This window comes from Nicotiana tomentosiformis, chromosome 3 (assembly GCF_000390325.3).
Source record: "Nicotiana tomentosiformis chromosome 3, ASM39032v3, whole genome shotgun sequence".
Taxonomy (NCBI): domain Eukaryota; kingdom Viridiplantae; phylum Streptophyta; class Magnoliopsida; order Solanales; family Solanaceae; genus Nicotiana; species Nicotiana tomentosiformis.
The window spans coordinates 73,919,753-73,938,110 of record NC_090814.1 but is presented as its reverse complement, the minus strand read 5'-3'; the positions used below and the strand labels follow the sequence as shown (position 1 = coordinate 73,938,110).

Sequence of the window (18,358 nt, the reverse complement as noted above, 5' to 3'; positions counted from 1 at the left end):
GAGACGTGACCATTTGTTCCATGTTATCAACTATCATAATCAAATCTTGTAAAGCCTCCAAAATGGTCTCATTGGACACTCCCTCCTTCGGAATCATAGTATCTCCAATATTCAAAGACATAGTAACTACCAAAAAAAGAGTTAAAAGTAAAAGGACCTCTCCAATTCATTCCCTTAGTGTATACCTCAAAGATTCCACTCAAATTTTATCACTCGCGTATCGCTCTTGTGCACTTTGACTTTTAGGCACACAGTCTAAGAATCTCACTACTCAAGCCTTTTTTACTCTTAGATGAATATCCAAAGTTTATATCAAACTTAATCAAGGCACTTTCAAGTGGTTCTTCCAACTTCGGGGGAAAAATAGAGTTTATGCGACTCAACAAAGAAGGTAAAATAACTAACGGATAATAAAATAAAATATTAACAACGAAACCAAAGAGAAAATCACTATATAATTGGCATAAAATAAAAAATACAGACACAATAACTAGATTAATAAAGTAGGACTAATTACTAATGTTAACTAGCGAAGAATAATACAAGAAAACACAAGAAGATCAAAAATTGAGCCAGAGAAAATCGAGTCCATGAGTTATTTCCGAGGCCACGGGTTGGCTGGGGTGGTGCAATTTCGAGCCCATGATTTAATTTCGTGTCAGCGGAAATTTCTGATTTCCTACGGCTCAAGTTTGTCCATCTCCACGAAACTTTTTCGTCTCCACATTTTTGGTCTACGTCTGGGCTATCAGTTTCTTCTTCTTCTTCTTCTTCTTCTTCACTTTTTGGCTCGATTTTGAATTTTTAAATTGATCCAAATCACGTTCAAATGCCTTCAAACTTCATATTTCACTTGGGAATCACCTTAAGATTAAACCCCAATAGTTTTTAACATCAAATTCATAAATCACATAAATGCAAATGGGCCAAATGGTACTTTTTTTTTTTCATGAACCCACTTTTGAACATGATAAATTTGAAGAACAAGAAACTTTTCAAATTCACTTGTAGCCACCAAAATCACTTCAAATCAACTTCAATTGATATATTTCAACATAGATAACAAACCCCAATCAATTTCAAACATCAATATGTATCTGGATCCAAGAAATCAAAGATTCAACTCAAGAACATGATGAACACCATTGTTTTTTGGATTTACGTTTTTCTTGTGATTTTTAAATAAAATTTAATACTTAGCTAGCGTATGTAGAAACAAACATTAATCCAAGTTCTGATACCAAGATGATACAAACGTGAAAGCAATAATAACAAGAACACAAATAAAAGGATAGAAAGATGGAATTTGGCAATGAATTAATTAGGAAAATTGAAGAACACTTGAAATCAGCACAAATACCCTTCATTTTAAATTTTAATCAACCCATAACTATAGGATAACCCTCAAGGGAAAGAACCCCATAAAAGCCACCTTAAAGTTTTCAAGCCACAATGGAATTCATCTATAATACTCACTCAAGGAGTTCATAATCTCAATATCAAAATAAGCTAAGTCTGAAAAGAGAACCTTTAGGGCTATTTATATTAGGGACCTAAGTATTACAAGTATATCCACCAAATGTTATGTAGTCTTTAATTGTTGGCCAAATTGTATATGTAGTCCCTCCCCCCCCCCCCTCCCGATATGAAAGTTGCCTCCAATTAGAATCTAGAGTGCTCGATGACTATCTAAATTGTATCTTGTCACGACCACAAAAACTCATATTTAGGATCGTGATGGCACTTATACCTAAGACTAGGTAACTCCATCACATAACAAGATCAACGAAACCAAATTACCAACTCAAATAATAATGAAAGTTGAAAAGTGCTTTAACACAACCAAAGTGGAAATATAAAAGTCACATAACCCTAAAATCGGTGTTACTGAGTCATAAGCTCTATAAGAAGTACATAATGAGTATCAAAATATATATAATTGTTTGGAATTTAATAAACAGTAATATGAAAACAGTAGAAGGTGACTTCGAGGCCTACAAGCAGGACAATAGGTATACCTTGAAGTCTCCTCAGCAACTCGAAATCAGTCCACTAACGTCCGTCACGCTCTGAGGTACCTGGATCTGCACAAAAAATATGCAGAAGCATAGTAGAGTACATTATAAATGGTACCTAGTAAGTTTCAAGACTAGCCTCGGTAGAGTAGTGCGAGGTTCAAGTCAAGACAATCACTAAACATAAAACCTATGCTAGACATCAATATGAAGCTAACAACGGAAAGCAAAATCAGTAAACGGCAAAGAGTGATCATGTAATAACAGAACAAATTTGCCCAAACACAATTAAAATACAAGTGAATCAATTAAGGAAAATAATAACTATTTAAATTCTGAAGTCGTTCCAACACAAGAATAACAACAAGAAAACATGTCCTTTGTCACCTCCCCAAAGTCACCATGGATAGCTTTCAGCTAAGCATGCTTTTAGTAAGTCTCACACCATGTATCGCTTACTACCATTATTCGCCAGGCCTCAAAATTCAAGTTCTTGGCAGAAAAATCAAGCTCTACCCCTACAAAAAATTTGATTCGCATACGCTGGATAAACCCGCATAAAGGATGGTTCAAGTTGAACGTGGATGGCTCTTACATGCAGAACAAGTCGCAGGGTGGCATATGAGGGGTGTTTAGAAACAATAAAGGCTCCTGGATAATGGGTATTGAAAGACTTATACATGCATCTACACCCCTTCATACAGAACTCCTAGCGCTACAAGAAGGACTAAGACTTGCCAGAGAACGAAATCTTTATCCTTTAGATATAGGAACTGATTCCACCGATATGATCCATAGCCTAAATCAAGGAAATAACTTGTTTACACTATTGTTGATGCTCCAAGCGAGGGGATGATAATGAAGCAAAACTTCCGTCAAGGGAATATAGTGGCTCACCACCTAGCTAAAGATGCCCTTAACCTAACCACCTTCAACAAGACCCAAGTACCTGCTGCTCCACCTTTTTGTGTGCTTGAATCGCTGGAGAAGGATGCAGGGGAACAACAACTTTTGTTATATATCTATCTACTCATGTGTAATGTACTAGCTACTATGGGTAACCAAAGTGTCCTAAGTGACATTACCTTAGCCTGTAATCAATGTGCCCTAAGTGACACTACCATGGCATGTAATCGTACGGTATCGTTCTAGTATTAATAAATATTTTCAACTTTCCTAAAAAAAAAAATAACCAAACAACAAACGAGAGAAAATCAAACGATCAACGCTACAAGGACCTAATAGTCAATCTATCATTTAGTGATGAGTAACTCAATATGCTTGAATTTTGCAAAGGGAAAATATAAGGACCTCCTCCCAAAAAGTAAAAATTTACCCGCATTCAATGGTTACATCAAATTATACTACTTTATCATTGTTAAGTCAAAAGTTAATGTAAAAATGTGTATTAACTACAGTTTAACAATAAGTGTGTATGTTAAAATATATATCATATGTATTTATTGGATTGATGTAAACACCAGGTGCTAGTAAGTTTTTATTTGTACGAGCTCTGCTTTGGATCTCATTGGGCAATAAGACATGCAATACATCTTTTTACATAGTTCGAAGCCAATCCGTGCATTAACCATATTAAAATTATCCTTAGTATCTAATTTGGGTTTCAATATAACATGATCAATATTAAGGGAAAAATTAAAATGTTAAGGAAAAGGCTTTCATAAATATTATACAAATGTTTCGGTATTTCAGAACGAATAGAACAGGGAAGACTCTACTCCTATAAGATAAAGGAAGATGAAGATATTAAGTACTCCACATATATAGTATAAATTTCTGAGGGGCAACAACGATAGGAAATAAACATTCAATTCAGTGATTTAATAAATTTGTAACATGTGAAGGAAGCAGGTCTACATACTTGGACCATTGACCACATAACAGTACAGAACTACTACTATGTAATAACTCATGAAGTGATGAACCAGCATATGCAAAGCTCACTTATTCTAAACTCAACATTTTTTCGTGAACAATATCAAAAATATAAAAAGAAATTAATTGATGCCTGAGCTAGCCATTGACAAGCATGTTCGACAGCAAAGTACTTGAGGGAATTAATTTGATAAAAGTAGATATACCCTGCACTTAATTAGCAGGAAGAAGAAGTAGATATTAACAAGTGAAGCCAGTTGGAGGATTCCTTCCGCAGTTGTTGAGAACGAGGCTAAGGGAGAGTGGCACGTTCAGATTTATTCCCAGCACATTTGCTCTTATGGCTGTGCACAGGCAAACTGCCGCCTCTAAATCCGCCAGCCCCGCGATCAAGCTGCAGCATGGCAAAGTTGGTGGAGATCAAAGGATCAGTTCATTCCCTCTGGAAGCCGTATTCATTAGTCTGGACTTCGGAGAATTAAACAAATGTAAATCATCCAAATTCCTTCTTAAAGTTACTGGATATTCAAGAAAACAATTTGAGTTTAAAAAAAGATAGAAATTAATATCTTGTGATACCTCAATTGTGAAGAATGATTATGAAGTACCGTTACTTGAAGAGAAGATTAGAGAACGAAGATATCAAAAGAAGAAAAAACAAGATTTGTCAAGACTTGAACTCTTCGATCAATGAGCAAGAATAAAGTTTTATCAAGTTGGTTTACGAAGAAAACTGAAATCAATGAGTAATCTTTACTAAGTCCTTAGAAATTCTTGTTTTAAATTTGCATATTAGTCTATCTTGTATGTTATTTACATTTTAATAAACTCCACCAATATGTGGTGGTTTTAATTTTAAAAAGTAATAATGTGAAGAATAAAGTCTGAAGGAACGGGATTGCCAGTATGTTGACATTGAATATCTCTCCCAAAGCTTAAGAGGGATCGTCGTGCGTAAATTATTCATCCTCCTAGCACTATAAATACCCTACACTAGTACCAAACTTCAACTATCTCATCTTTGCAACTTTCTGCTTACAGATTTTATAAAACTACATTCTGCCTTAGCTTCCTCTGAACATGGCTTCCAAAACAAGTGCCTCAGTTACCCTTTTCCTCTCCCTGAATCTCCTTTTCTTTGCCATAGTCAGGGGAACTAATTGTGGCTCTTGTCATTATAATCCTCCTAGCCATAGTCAGGGGAACTGATTGTGGCTCTTGTCATTATAATCCTCCTAGCACCGGTAATGGTGGTGGCAATAGTGGTAATACTGGTGGCTCAGACAATGGTGGCAGTTCCGGCAGCGGAGGTGGTTCGGGCAATGGCGGAGGAGGTGGCAATGGACAAGGCAGGTGCCCGAGAGATGCTCTGAAGTTGGGGGTATGTGCAAATTTAGTCGGTGGATTGGTTGGCGCGGTAATTGGGACTCCTCCAACGATGCCATGCTGTAGCTTGAATGCTTGATAGCGGGGCTGGCGGATTTAGAGGCGGCAGTTTGCTTGTGCACAGCCATAAGGGCAAACGTGCTGGGAACAAATCTGAATGTGCCACTCTCTCTTAGCCTTGTTCTCAACAACTGCGGAAGGAATCCTCCTACTGGCTTCACTTGCTAATAAGCTGATGTAGTCAAATGCCTATTTCAGCCTTTTGTTATGTGTCATTTAGTGTTTGCATCAATTTTCTTGTATGATCATTTGTTTGCTATATTATGCTAATTGTTACTACAAATAAGCGAGTGAGCTTGCAAAATGAAAGAGCAGGTTCGTGAAGTAGTTGATTTTACGTTTGTACTTCGAGGTTATTAATATATACTCTCACCGTTTTAATTTATGTGACCCTATTTTCTTTTTAGTCCGTGCCAAAAAGAATGACCACTTTCCATATTTGGAAACAATTTCCCTTTATGCAATAATTTATAGCCACACAAAATAAATGTGCATCATGTTACACCACAAGTTCAAAAGTCTTCTCTCTTTTCTTAAACTCCGTGCTCAGTCAAATGGGTTCACATAAATTGAAACGGAGGGAGTATATATATATATATATATATATATATATATATATATATATATATATATATATATATATACATACTATACTATATATACATAAGCATCTTCCTGGACTTCCGTTTGACTACGATGGCTGGCAAGCCGAATTATTCACTAGAAAAAAATAAAAAATATAATATAATATAACAAAGAAAATGGAGAAGAGAAATTTCTCTAGATAACTTGGAACACTCAAGACTAGCTATCAGAAAAATAAATGTCTCTAAATCCTCATAGATAATTAAAGTGTGAATTATATATTTTGGAAAAATTAATTACTTCCAGCTGAAGTATCATCTTTGTGATTGTTTGGTACTAATTATTTGTAAGTCGATAATGTGCAATATTCAATATGAGCAGATTCACAAGAAGAGCTTGATAAGGCAAATCTATTTAACTCTTCTTGGTAACTATCCAAGAGTTGAATGGAAAAGCCTCATGTTTAACAATGTAGCAAGACCAAAAGCAAGGTTTACAATGTGGCTAATGATGCATGGAAGATTACTGACCTCTGATAGGTTGAGAAAATGGGGACTAAATGTAGATACGCAGTGTGTATTATGCCAACTACGGGAGGAAACAAGAGAACACCTATTTGTGCAGTGTGTGTGTGTATACAAGAGCTATATGGAGCAAATTGTTGCAATGGATACAACTACAGGGCCCAGGATTCATGAACTGGAATGAGTATAGGCAATGGATCATCAAATTCTCTAGAGGAAAATCCCACCAAGCATAGATTTTACGATGGTATATGCAGAGGCAGTTCACTGGATTGAAATGAATCTTAGAATTTAGGGCAAAGGAGCAGACAATGGGATAACATTACAAAGGAGATAGCATATATTTGTAGTGTTCGTGCATCACCTGGAATTATGTCCCTCTTATATAGTTTTAATTTTGAATGAATGATAGATAAGTATGAGTTGGGCCTGGACATAGGTCCACTCTTATTTAGATATCTAACTTTGTTGGCTTAGCTATGGTTTTATAATTGTTTCATTGGTGATTAATAAAATTATGTTAGTTACAAGAAAAAGTTCAATTTTCATGGTATTAGTTGAGAAGTTCCGAAACTCCAAAAAGAGGAGAATGTTCGAAGTAGGCTATCTCGATTTGTCAAGTGACTTCAAGGAGAACTCACAAAAGTTTCAAGTTTTAACAACAGTCACCTCCTGCTAGCTAGCTACTTCATTCGATTGATTAAAGCAGCTTCAAGTTGGATGGGTTAATGAATAAAGATTTCTTTGGTAACACCTCCTTTTTTTCCGGGGATTGTTGAAAGAAAGGAATTTTTTCAATTTAAGTGATATTATTTGAAATAAGATTGATTATTTTAATTTTAAAGAGTCGTCACTTGGAATATTTAATTAAAGTGTTTCAAGTCATCATTTATTTTAAATCCCAGTTCAAGAAAATTTGACTCAATACAGAAGATCGAGTAAGGAATTCTGTTAGCACGGGAGAAGGTGTGAGGCACTCCCGAGTTCCGTGGTTCTAGCATGGCCGCTTTATTAATTATACATAGCTTTACTAATTTCGGATGTTTTATGTGTTTTAAAGACCTTTGTGTATTTTTATTTTTACCGCTTTTAAATTACTTGGTTATTTATGAAATTATTTTTAAACGAATAATGTGTATGTGTATCCGTTTTGTTTTGGGGTGTCAAAGTCATGTCACGTGCATGTGTACACAACGAGTAACACTTTATTTATTATTAAGATTGTTTCATTCAAAGTTACATGAACGCATATCTTGATTTTATTTTGGGGGATCATAATATGTCAGGCGTATATACATAATCACGATAATTAATTTAATTAAGAGCGCGCCTAAAAGCATACTACCGTATTCATGAAGTAACTAATTTCCTAAAGTTTGAGATGATTGTGAAAAGTCTCTGAGTTATGGAATTATTTTGAAGAAGTGTGTAATTTGATCATAGTTAAGTTAAATCATTAAATCAAGTTGTGAAATACTATCACGACCCCAAATCCCCAACCGCGAGGTCGTGATGGCGTTAGTTCACTTACTAGACAAGCCAACATTAGTACCCAATTAATCATTTTAAAAATAATTCACTACAAAATACGCAAAATTTGCGGAGGTTTTATTTGCATATTGCGGAGGTCAGTAACCTATGCAATTTGTTGTTACGGCGGTTTCCAAAACCCCCCGCAATAATGTTCACCGCAATCAATTTGCGGGGGATTTTTCGGAGACCGCCGTTATCATATAGCGGCGGGTATTTAGCGGCGGTCTAACCTCCGCAATTCGATAGTTTGACTTTTTAAGAACACACGTATAAAAAATATAGCGGCAGTCAAAACCCCTACAATATTTTTATTTAACCCCTGCAAGTTTAAACACAATATTATTATACATTAAATTGCGGCAGTTATAACCTCCGCTATTTATTGAATTTTTTATTTTTTTTGGCAATTGTTATACCCATAAATGATCCGATTTCAATTATGTTAATATAATGAAGCATCATCAGATTATATAGAATCAAGTAACATCAATATATTAATAAACTACATTAAAGTAAATTATCATTAGTCTCAAAAACTTGCTTTAAACACAACTACTCCATCAATTAAACACAAAATATCAGTATTATAGTTGGTCTTAAAACAAACTTTAAACAGAACATTTATTCCGACTATTATGGACAAAAGATCTCCTATGACCATTCAATCGAGTACGATACATTTTCAAGCAACTTCAATGGTTGTCGTTAGGATTACTTTCACCAGATGATCTTCTTACATCCATGGGTAAAATGGATCAGCTAGCCGCATCACTTGGCTAAAAAAATCAAAATAAAATATAATTAACGAAAAGTACCTCAACAATATCCTAATTAATAATCACTTAACTTCAGTCAAATAACAGTAACTTCAAGAATTACTTTCCTCCCGATCTAACTTCAAAAGTAACAGGGACATTTAGAGATAAATAAGTCCCCTATGGAAATTGAAATGACAGTTGATGCTGCTGTTACAAAGTTCAAGAAGGTAATTTAGGTAATTTCACTTCTAGATCGAAACAGAACAGGCCATACTAAATAAGTTTAGTTCGCAATTTTAATACATTTCAGTTTTTCAGTACTTACACATTTGATATTATTCATATAAAACATATGTATGTATCTTTTTCTAACAAACTAATAACAAAAATATATCACATAAAATGAATTTGGGGGGTATTTTCCATTGTATTTGTCACTAGCTCTGGCTTGTATAGATATGGAAAAACTAAAGTGACATGATTCTTCAATAGAGTTTAAATTATATATATGGACAGTGTAAATTTTCTTACAATATCAGTTCGATTTAATCGGCAATAACAGTTTATGTTATTTTTCAAGTTATTAAACCAAAAAATACATCCAAGCAGAAGTATCCTCGTTGTTATATATATGGACAGTATCCTCGTTGTCTGTTTCAGTATGTACCAAGAACTAAATTCCAAGCAGAAAATCTTTATTCAGTGAATAGAACAAGAAATATAGCATCAAAATGCCATCCCCAACTTTAAACCCCGAAAATAATAAATATATTATACATAAAGCCAATTCGGAACCTGCAGAAACCAAATTGTAAACTCATATTAAATTCTAATTCCCAGAAATAACACATTTCGAAAACTGCATATTTGTAAATATCACCAACTAAATTGCAACTCCAGAAAAATAGTTTTCAAACACATAAAGCACATCTACAACAAAACGAATTTTGAATCTGGAAAGGAAAAAAAATTAACATTCAACACTATGAAGAAAACTAAAAACCTGTTTCTACTTTAGTTGTGCTCTTTGAACAGTACTAAAATAGTACCTTGAGACTGATTCAAACACAATGCAGAGCAAAAAGAGGAGCGATTGACAATTGCGTCTTCTCTGAAGGTCCCCTGGAGTTCTAAAATACACATGCAAAAGAAAATATTTCAATTAAGATCCAAATCACAGAAATTAACCTACAAAATACACAAAAAATCTAAATTTTAGAACCTATAATACCTAATGCCAAAGGAGAAAGAGGACATACATCTCGATTTCAACAAAAAGTGTTATATCCTTCTTCAAAATACATCGATTCTACTAAATTACTGCTCCTTTTTGTTGAGAATCGAAAAACATCAAGATGAAAGAAAGAGAAAAAGATAGAAAATGGAAAACACAAATTAACAGAGAAAATAAACTTAAAACTCATATGCATGAAGAAAGCTTTCTAGGTTGATTTTACAAAAAAGCAAAATCAAAGGATTGGGAGCTTCAGATCTTTTCGAGCCTTATTGTGAAGAGGAATTTGTATGAAAGAGCAAAATCAAATAAACTTACTTCCAATTGATTTATAGATCTGAAGTTTTCTGGGTTGATAGCTTTCAAGGTTGATTTTACAAAAAAGCAAAATCAAAGCAAAGAGCAAAATCAAAAGAGGAATTTGGATTTCTAGAGAGCTGCACGTGCTTGAGCAGAGAAGCTACACGGGCTTGAGCAGAGAAGCTATGGCAGACAGACATACGTACAATATTGCAAGCAAGCATGAGATAATTTTGTAAGAAAAGCTAAAGAAATCGGAGAATGAGAAAGGGGTTTGGGAATGAAAGAGGGTTTTTTTTTAATTTGAAGGGTAGTTGAAAATGAGAAAGGGGTTAGTGGGCGCTATTTTACTCTAGCACATAGAAATTTGGGAATAAAAGAGAGGGAAAGGATTAAAAAACGAGGGAAACATTGGGGGTTAGTGGGAGCTATTTTTTTAAGGTTTGCGGAGGTTACTGACCGTCGTAAATATAATATATTTGTGGGGGTAAATAAACCCCTACAATTTAATATTAATTGCGGAGGTTATAGTAACCGCCGCAATAAAACCTCCGCAAATTTAGCATTTTTTTGTAGTGATTGAAAGCAATTTGATAAGAATTAAAGCTATAAAATTCCAAGGTAAATATAATAATTCCAACACTGACAAGCCAAAACCCGGAATCTAGTGTCACAAGTACATGAGCATACTAAAAGTGCTACAACCAATGCCAGAAGGAATTACAACTGCTTGAATTAGAATAAACAGTAAAACAGGATAGGGAATGGGACTTTAGGGTAGGCGACCGCCATGCAAGTCTACCTCAAATCTCCAAATGCTGATGTGATTCGGGCCGTAACTCTGCTAAATGCCGCTGGGACCAACTTCAGAATCTGAACAAGAAGTGCAGGTTTGTAGCATGAGTAACAACTGACCCAATATACCCCGTAAGTATCGAGTCTAACATCAACGATGTAGTGACGAGGCTATAACAAGCCACCTAATAAAAACCTGTGCAAATATATACATAAAGCAACAGAACTAAGGCAGAGCAATTAAAAAGTAATAACGAGGAGGAAACGTATAAGAAGGGGGCATGATCAGAACAGTAAGTACAAATCACTAATAAGCCTATTTCCGAAATAATCAATAATGCAGCCAAATTATTCGCAAATTCGAAAATCAGGTAAAGCAATTAGATCATTAATGGCACGATGTCACCCTTTGTGTTTTTACTCTTATCATCACCATATAATAAGATAAATGCAATAGCGCGGCATTATCCTTCGTGCTTTTACTCTCATCCTCACCATATGATAACGATATGATAAATAAAATGGCACGACATCACCCTTCGAGCTTTTACTCTCATCCTCACATGATATAATAGATGATAATAAAGCAATTAAGTGTACGACATCACCCTTCGTGCTTTAATCCTCACATTCACTCATTCAATGAAATATATATATATATATATATATATATATATATATATATATATATATATATGGAACAACAACACCCTTCGTGATTTTTACTCTTCCTCACCAAGCAACAACGATAATACAAAGTATCAATCAAGGTGGAATACCTATTTCAACATCAAATGTGATGTTATGATAAACAAATATAACTTCCGATATCCCAACAACTTCAAGTTAATCAATAACACGAAAGCTAACAATCAAGAATAACAATCTAACTAAAGCATATAAGCCAAAGTAAAAGAATCAACATGGTAAAATAAATCAATTTCCATCCGCATGCTCTAACCTGACGACGCATATACTTGTCACTCTACATATACATCGTCCCCACATGTAATTCATATAGAAAATAGAATAATTAGTCCTAATTCCCTCAAGTCAAAGTTAAACATGACACTTACCTCACTCCGCAACTAAATCAATCAATCCATCACGCCCTTGCCTTTTGAACAAGTCTCTAAACCAACCAAATCTAGCCTTTCGATGAAACTATTCAAAATAAGCTTTAGAAACTAGAATCCAATGAAAAAGGTTCAATTTTGATCATTTTTTAAAAAGTCAACAAAAGTCAACCCCGGGCCTACTTGGCCGAAATTCAAAATTCGGACAAAAACCCGATTACCCATTCACCCTGAGCCCGGTTATGTAATTTATTTCGAAATCCGACCTTAATCTTACAAAATCCCTAATTTCTATCATAGAATTCAAAGATTTGATGTTAAAATCTCCTGAAATGTAACGGGGAATTGATAGAGAATGATTTAGAGTTACTCATCACTGAATTTGGGAAGAAATAATTCTTCACAAATTGCCTCTAGAGTGTTTGGGGTTGAGAAATGGTGTAAAATGAGCTAAGTCCCATTTTTCCCGTTTTTTACCCAGCTGTAGGTGTCGCATTTGCGATGTGATGCCCGCAAATGCGACACACGGATTGCAATTGCGATCAGTGCATCAGAGCACCCAACGTAGCAAATACGAAAAAGTCCTCGCAAATGCGATCTGCCCACTGACCGCAAATGCGAGCTAAGCTTCGCATTTGCGAAGCTGTCTGTCACCAGTCCCTAGTCGCAAATGCGATTCAAAGGTCGCAAATGCGAACTCCCAGAGTCCGCAAATGTGATCTAATGTTCGCAAATTCAAAATGCCAACCCACCAGCCCCTTATCACAAATGCGATCATAGAACCGCAAAAGCAAGCTCGCAAGTGTGAGCCACACCTGAGACACCAGCAGTTTTGCACCAACAATCCTTAAACCAACTAAACTCATCCGATACACACCCAAAACTCACCCGAACCCCTTGGTCTCCAAACCTAACATTCACACAAGTGTAATAACATTATACAAACTTTCTCTCTACCTCAAATCAGCAAAATAATATCAAATAACAAGAATTGATCTTCAAAACTCAAGAATTTTCAACTTAAACTCAATTTTCACAATTTCGCACATAATGCGCCAAAACGCGTTTGGGTCACCCCAGACCCCAACCAAACATGTGTACAAGTTCAAATACATCATACGAACCTACTGGGATCGTCAAAATACCGATCCGGGGTCGTTTACGTAAAATATTGACCGTGGTCAACTCTAGCCTTATTTTTAGTCAAAATTTTCATTTCTTTCAAAATTTCACATAAAAACTTTTTGAAAAGCAACACGGACCATGCACGCAAATCAAGAAATATCAAATGAAGTTAATAGAGATCTCAATATACCAAAATAAAGGCTAGTATTCAAAACAACCTATCGGATCGTACATTCTCCACCTCTAAAAGAAACGTTCTTCCTCGAACGGACAGAGAAAAGTACCTGGACTGGTAAAAGGTTGGGGGTATCTACTCCGCATATTGGACTCAGACTCTCACATAGCCACCTCGATCGACTGACCTCTCCACTACATTTTTACAGTAGGAAAACTCTTGGATCTCAACTGCGAACCTGCAGGTCTAGAATAGCTACCAGCTCTTCCTTATAGGTAAGATTTTCATCAACCTGCACCGTGATGAAGTCTAAAACATGTGATTTATCCTCATGGTACTTCCGAAACATGAAAATATGAATTACCGGATGTACCCCTGCTAGGCTAGGAGGCAATGCAAGCCTATAAGCAACTTCCTCAACTCTCTCCAAGATCTCAAACGGGCAAATAAACCTCGGGCTCAACTTGCCCTTCTTCCTGAACCGCATCACGCCCTTCATAGGTGACACCCGGAGGAGAACCCTCTCACCCACTATATAGGCTACATCTCGGACCTTCCGATCTGCATAACTCTTATATCTGGATTAAGCTGTTCAAAGTCTCTCCATAATCACCTTAACCTTCTCCAAAGCATTATAGACCAAATCAGTGCCCAACAATCTAGCCTCATCTGGCTCAAATCAACCAATCGACGAGCGACAATGTCTCCCATTTAAGGCCACATAAGGAGCTATGTGAATGCTTGACTGGAAGTTGTTTTTGTAGGCGAATTTCGGTAGCAGAAAAAACTGGTCCCATGAACCCCGAAATCCATAACGCAGGCGCGTAACATGTCCTTCAAAATCTGAATAGTGAGCTCGGACTATCCATCCATCTGAGGATGAAATATTGTGCTCAGGTCGAACGGCGTGCCCAACTCACACTGCATGACTCTCCAAAAATATGATGTGAACTGTGTGCCTCGATTAGAAATGACGGAAATGGACACTTCGTGTAGACAGGTAATCCCTGGATGTAAATCTGAGTCAACCGCTTTGAAGAATAGGAAGTCGCCACCGGAATGAAGTGTGCAGACTTAGTTAACCCGTCCACAATAACTCAGACTATGTCAAATTTAATCAAGGTCTGTGGTAAGCCTACCACAAAATCCATAGTGATGCGCTCCTACTTCCACTCCGGTATCTCCAATCTCTAAGTCAATCCACTCGGTTTCTAATGTTCATACTTCACATGTTGACAATTCAAACACTGATATACATAAGTAAAAATTTCTTTCTTTATTCTTCGCCACCAATAATATTGTTTCAAGTCACGGTACATCTTCGTGACACATGGGTGAATGGAATAGCGCAAACTGTGAGCCTCCTCAAGGATGAACTCTCTCAACCCATCAATATTTAGAACACAAATCCGACCTTGAAGCCGCATAACACCATCATCACCAATCACAACCTCCTTAGCACCATGCTGTTACACGGTATCCTTTAACACTAACAAGTAAGGATCATCAAACTAGCGAGCCTTGAAATGCTCCAATAGCAATGACAGTGCCACAACGCAAGAAACAACACGGGTATGCTCCGAAACATCCAATCTCACAAACTGATTGGCCAAGACCTGAACATCTATGGCGGCATCTCCACTATTGGTAAATATGCCAAACAACCCATGCTCTCAGCCTTCCTACTCAACGCATCAGTCACTACAATGTTTTTTCCCGAATGATATAATATGGTGATATTATGGGTCAACTTGGTCATTGGGGTGAGATTGATGAAAACACTCCACGAGCCCTTTTGAGGATGAACTCTCTCAACCCATCAACATTTAGAAAACAAATCCGACCTTGAAGCTGTATAACACCATCATCACCAATCACAACCTCCTTAGCACTATGATGCTGCACAGTATCCTTTAACTCCAACAAGTAAGGATCATCAAACTGGAGAGCCTTGAAACGCTCCAATAGAGATGACTTTGCCACAACGCAAACAAGAACACAGCTAGGCTAAGAAACATCCAATCTCACAAACTTATTGTCCAAAGCCTGAACATCCATGGCTAGTGGCCTCTTTTCAACAACTCTAACAATCTCTGTTGATGCAAATTAAGATCTTTCTATTTTAACATGTGTTGGAGACTCCGATGGTCGGTATAGACCTCACAATGAACGTCATACAGATAGTGCTTCTACATCTTCAATACGTAAACAATGACTACTAACTCTAAGTCATGTACATGGTAATTCTTCTCATGAACCTTCAACAACCGAGACGTGTAGGAAATCACCCTATCGTCCTGCATTAATACTGCACCATGCCCAATATGCAAGGCATCACAATAAAGGTGTAAGATCCCAAACCAGTAGGCAACACCAATACCGAGGTTGTAGTTAATGCAGTCTTGAGCTTCTGAAAGCTCAACTCACACTTGTCGGACCATCTGAAAAGAGCACCCTTTTAGGTCAACTTGGTCAATGGGGCTGAGATTGATGAAAACCCATCCACGAACCGGCGATAGTAACCTGCCAAACCCAAGAAGCTCCGAATCTCTGTAGCTAAAGTAGGTCTAGGCTAGTTCTGAACTGCCTCAATCTTCTGAGGATCAACCTTAATGCCATCGGAAGATACAACATGGCCCAAAAAGGCAATCGAGTCCAACCAAAACTCGCACTTTAAGAACTTGGCATATAAGTGACAATCCCACAGAGTCTGAAGTACGATCTGCAGATGCTGCTCATGCACCTCTCGACTGCGGGAGTAAACCAAAATATCATCAATGAAGATGATCACAAAAGAATACAGATAGGGCTTGAACTCCAATTCATCAAATCTGTAAAGGCTGTAGGGGGCATTAGTCAAGTCAAATGACATCACTAAGAACTCGTGGTGACCATATCCGAAAAGCCATATTAGGGACATCAGATGCCCTAATCTTCAACTGATGGTAGCCGGATCTCAAGTCGATATTTGAGAGCACCTTGGCACCCAGAAGCTGATCAAATAAGTCATCAATCCTCGGCAACAGATATTTATTCTTTATAGTGACCTTGTTCAACTGTCGGTAATCTATATACATCCTCATCGTCCCATCCTTCTTCTTCACAAACAACACCGTTGCACCCCAAGGCGAGACACTAGGTATAATGAATCCCTTATCAAGATAATCCTGCAACTGCTCCTTCAATTCTTTCAACTCAATTGAGGGCATATGGTATGGTGCTGAAGAAATGGGTTGAGTGTCCGGAACCAAGTCAATGCTGAAATTGATATCCCGGTCGGTTGGCATCCCCGAAAGATTTGTAGGAAGTACCTCTAAAAACTTGCGCACAACTGGTACTGAATCCATGGAAGGAACCTCCGCACTAGGATCACCAATATAGGACAAATAGGCTAGACATCCCCTATCGACCATATACTAAAGCTTCACATAAGAAATGACCCTACTAGTGGAATGACTAGGAGTCATTCTCCACTCAAATCGAGGCAACCCTGGCATAGCTAAGGTTACAGTCTTGGCGTGAAAATCCAAGATAACAATATATCATGACAACCAGTCCATGCCCAAGATAACATCAAAGTCATCATGCTACGTAAAAAAAGATCTACCCTCATCTCATAGCTCCCGATAGAGACTATACACGAACGGTAAATACGGTCTACCACTATAGAATCTCTCACAGGTGTAGACACATAAACAGGAGCACTCAAGGAATGACGAGACACATTTAGATATGAAGAAAAATAGGATGACATATAGGAATAAGAGAGTCCGGATAAAATAAAATTGATGCATCTCTATGTCAAACTGGTATAATACATGTGATGACCGCATCAGATGACTATGCCTCAGGTCTAGCTGGAAATGCATAAAAATGGGGCTGAGCCCCACCACTCTAACCTCCACCTCTCGAACGGCCTCTCCCTGGATGGCCTCCACCTCTAATGGCCTGACCTCTACCTGGGGCTGCCTGACCCCCGCCTCTAGCTGGCTGAGCGGGTGGTGGAACAACCAGTGCAGAACCATGGCACTAGTACCTTATTGTGGTATGGTGCTAGGTGATCTAAGTCAAAACCTCGCGACATGCCTCGAATCTCCATAAGTATAACAAGTCCTTGGCTTCTATGACTACTAACCCTAAAACTGACCATGTTGACCTGAATAATCACCTAGATAACTTTGAATTAGAGGTGCATTGAGCGAAGCAGAATGTGCGTTGTATGCTAGCTACTTAGGATAAGACCCACAAGAACTACAACTACCAGAAGCACCATGAGATACCTGAAGCGCTGACTGAATCGTCCTGGGAGGATGGCCTCCACCAAAAGAACCACTGCCTCCAAACAAGGCACTATCGAAACCACCGAAATGACGAGGCCTTTTCTTAGATCTGCCTCTCTACCCTAACCATGAACCCTCTCGATCCATCTAGCAATCTCTACAACCCACTGGAAAGAAATATCATCCCTAGTTTCCTTGGCCATCTATAGCCTGATACCAAAAGTAAGGCTATCAATGAATCTCCTAACTCTCTCACTCTCAGAGGGAGCAAGACAACTGCATGGCGAGCTAAATCCACGAATCTGGTCTCGTATTGGTAATAGTCATTCTGCCATGTTAGAGGCACTCAAACATGCGACGGTACTCCTCCCTGAGAGTAAAAGGGATGAACTTCTCCAAGAAAAGCTGTGGAAGTTGATCCCAAGTGAGTGGAGGCGATCATGATGGTCTGGCTCGAACATAGTCCTGCCACCACCTCTTGGCAAAACCATGCATCTAAAATACTGCAAAGTCAACTCCATTGGACTTCACTATACCCATGTTGCGCAACACCTCGTGGCAACGGTCAATGAAATATTATGGGTCCTCAGATAGTGTGCCATCAAAGTAAATAAGA

General features: G+C 37.5%; 1 pseudogene; it reads left to right on the top strand.

The window, feature by feature from the left end:
• Window positions 1-4,928: 4,928 nt before the first annotated feature.
• Window positions 4,929-5,582, top strand: LOC138908762 (14 kDa proline-rich protein DC2.15-like; annotated as a pseudogene).
• The last annotated feature ends 12,776 nt before the right edge of the window (window positions 5,583-18,358 follow it).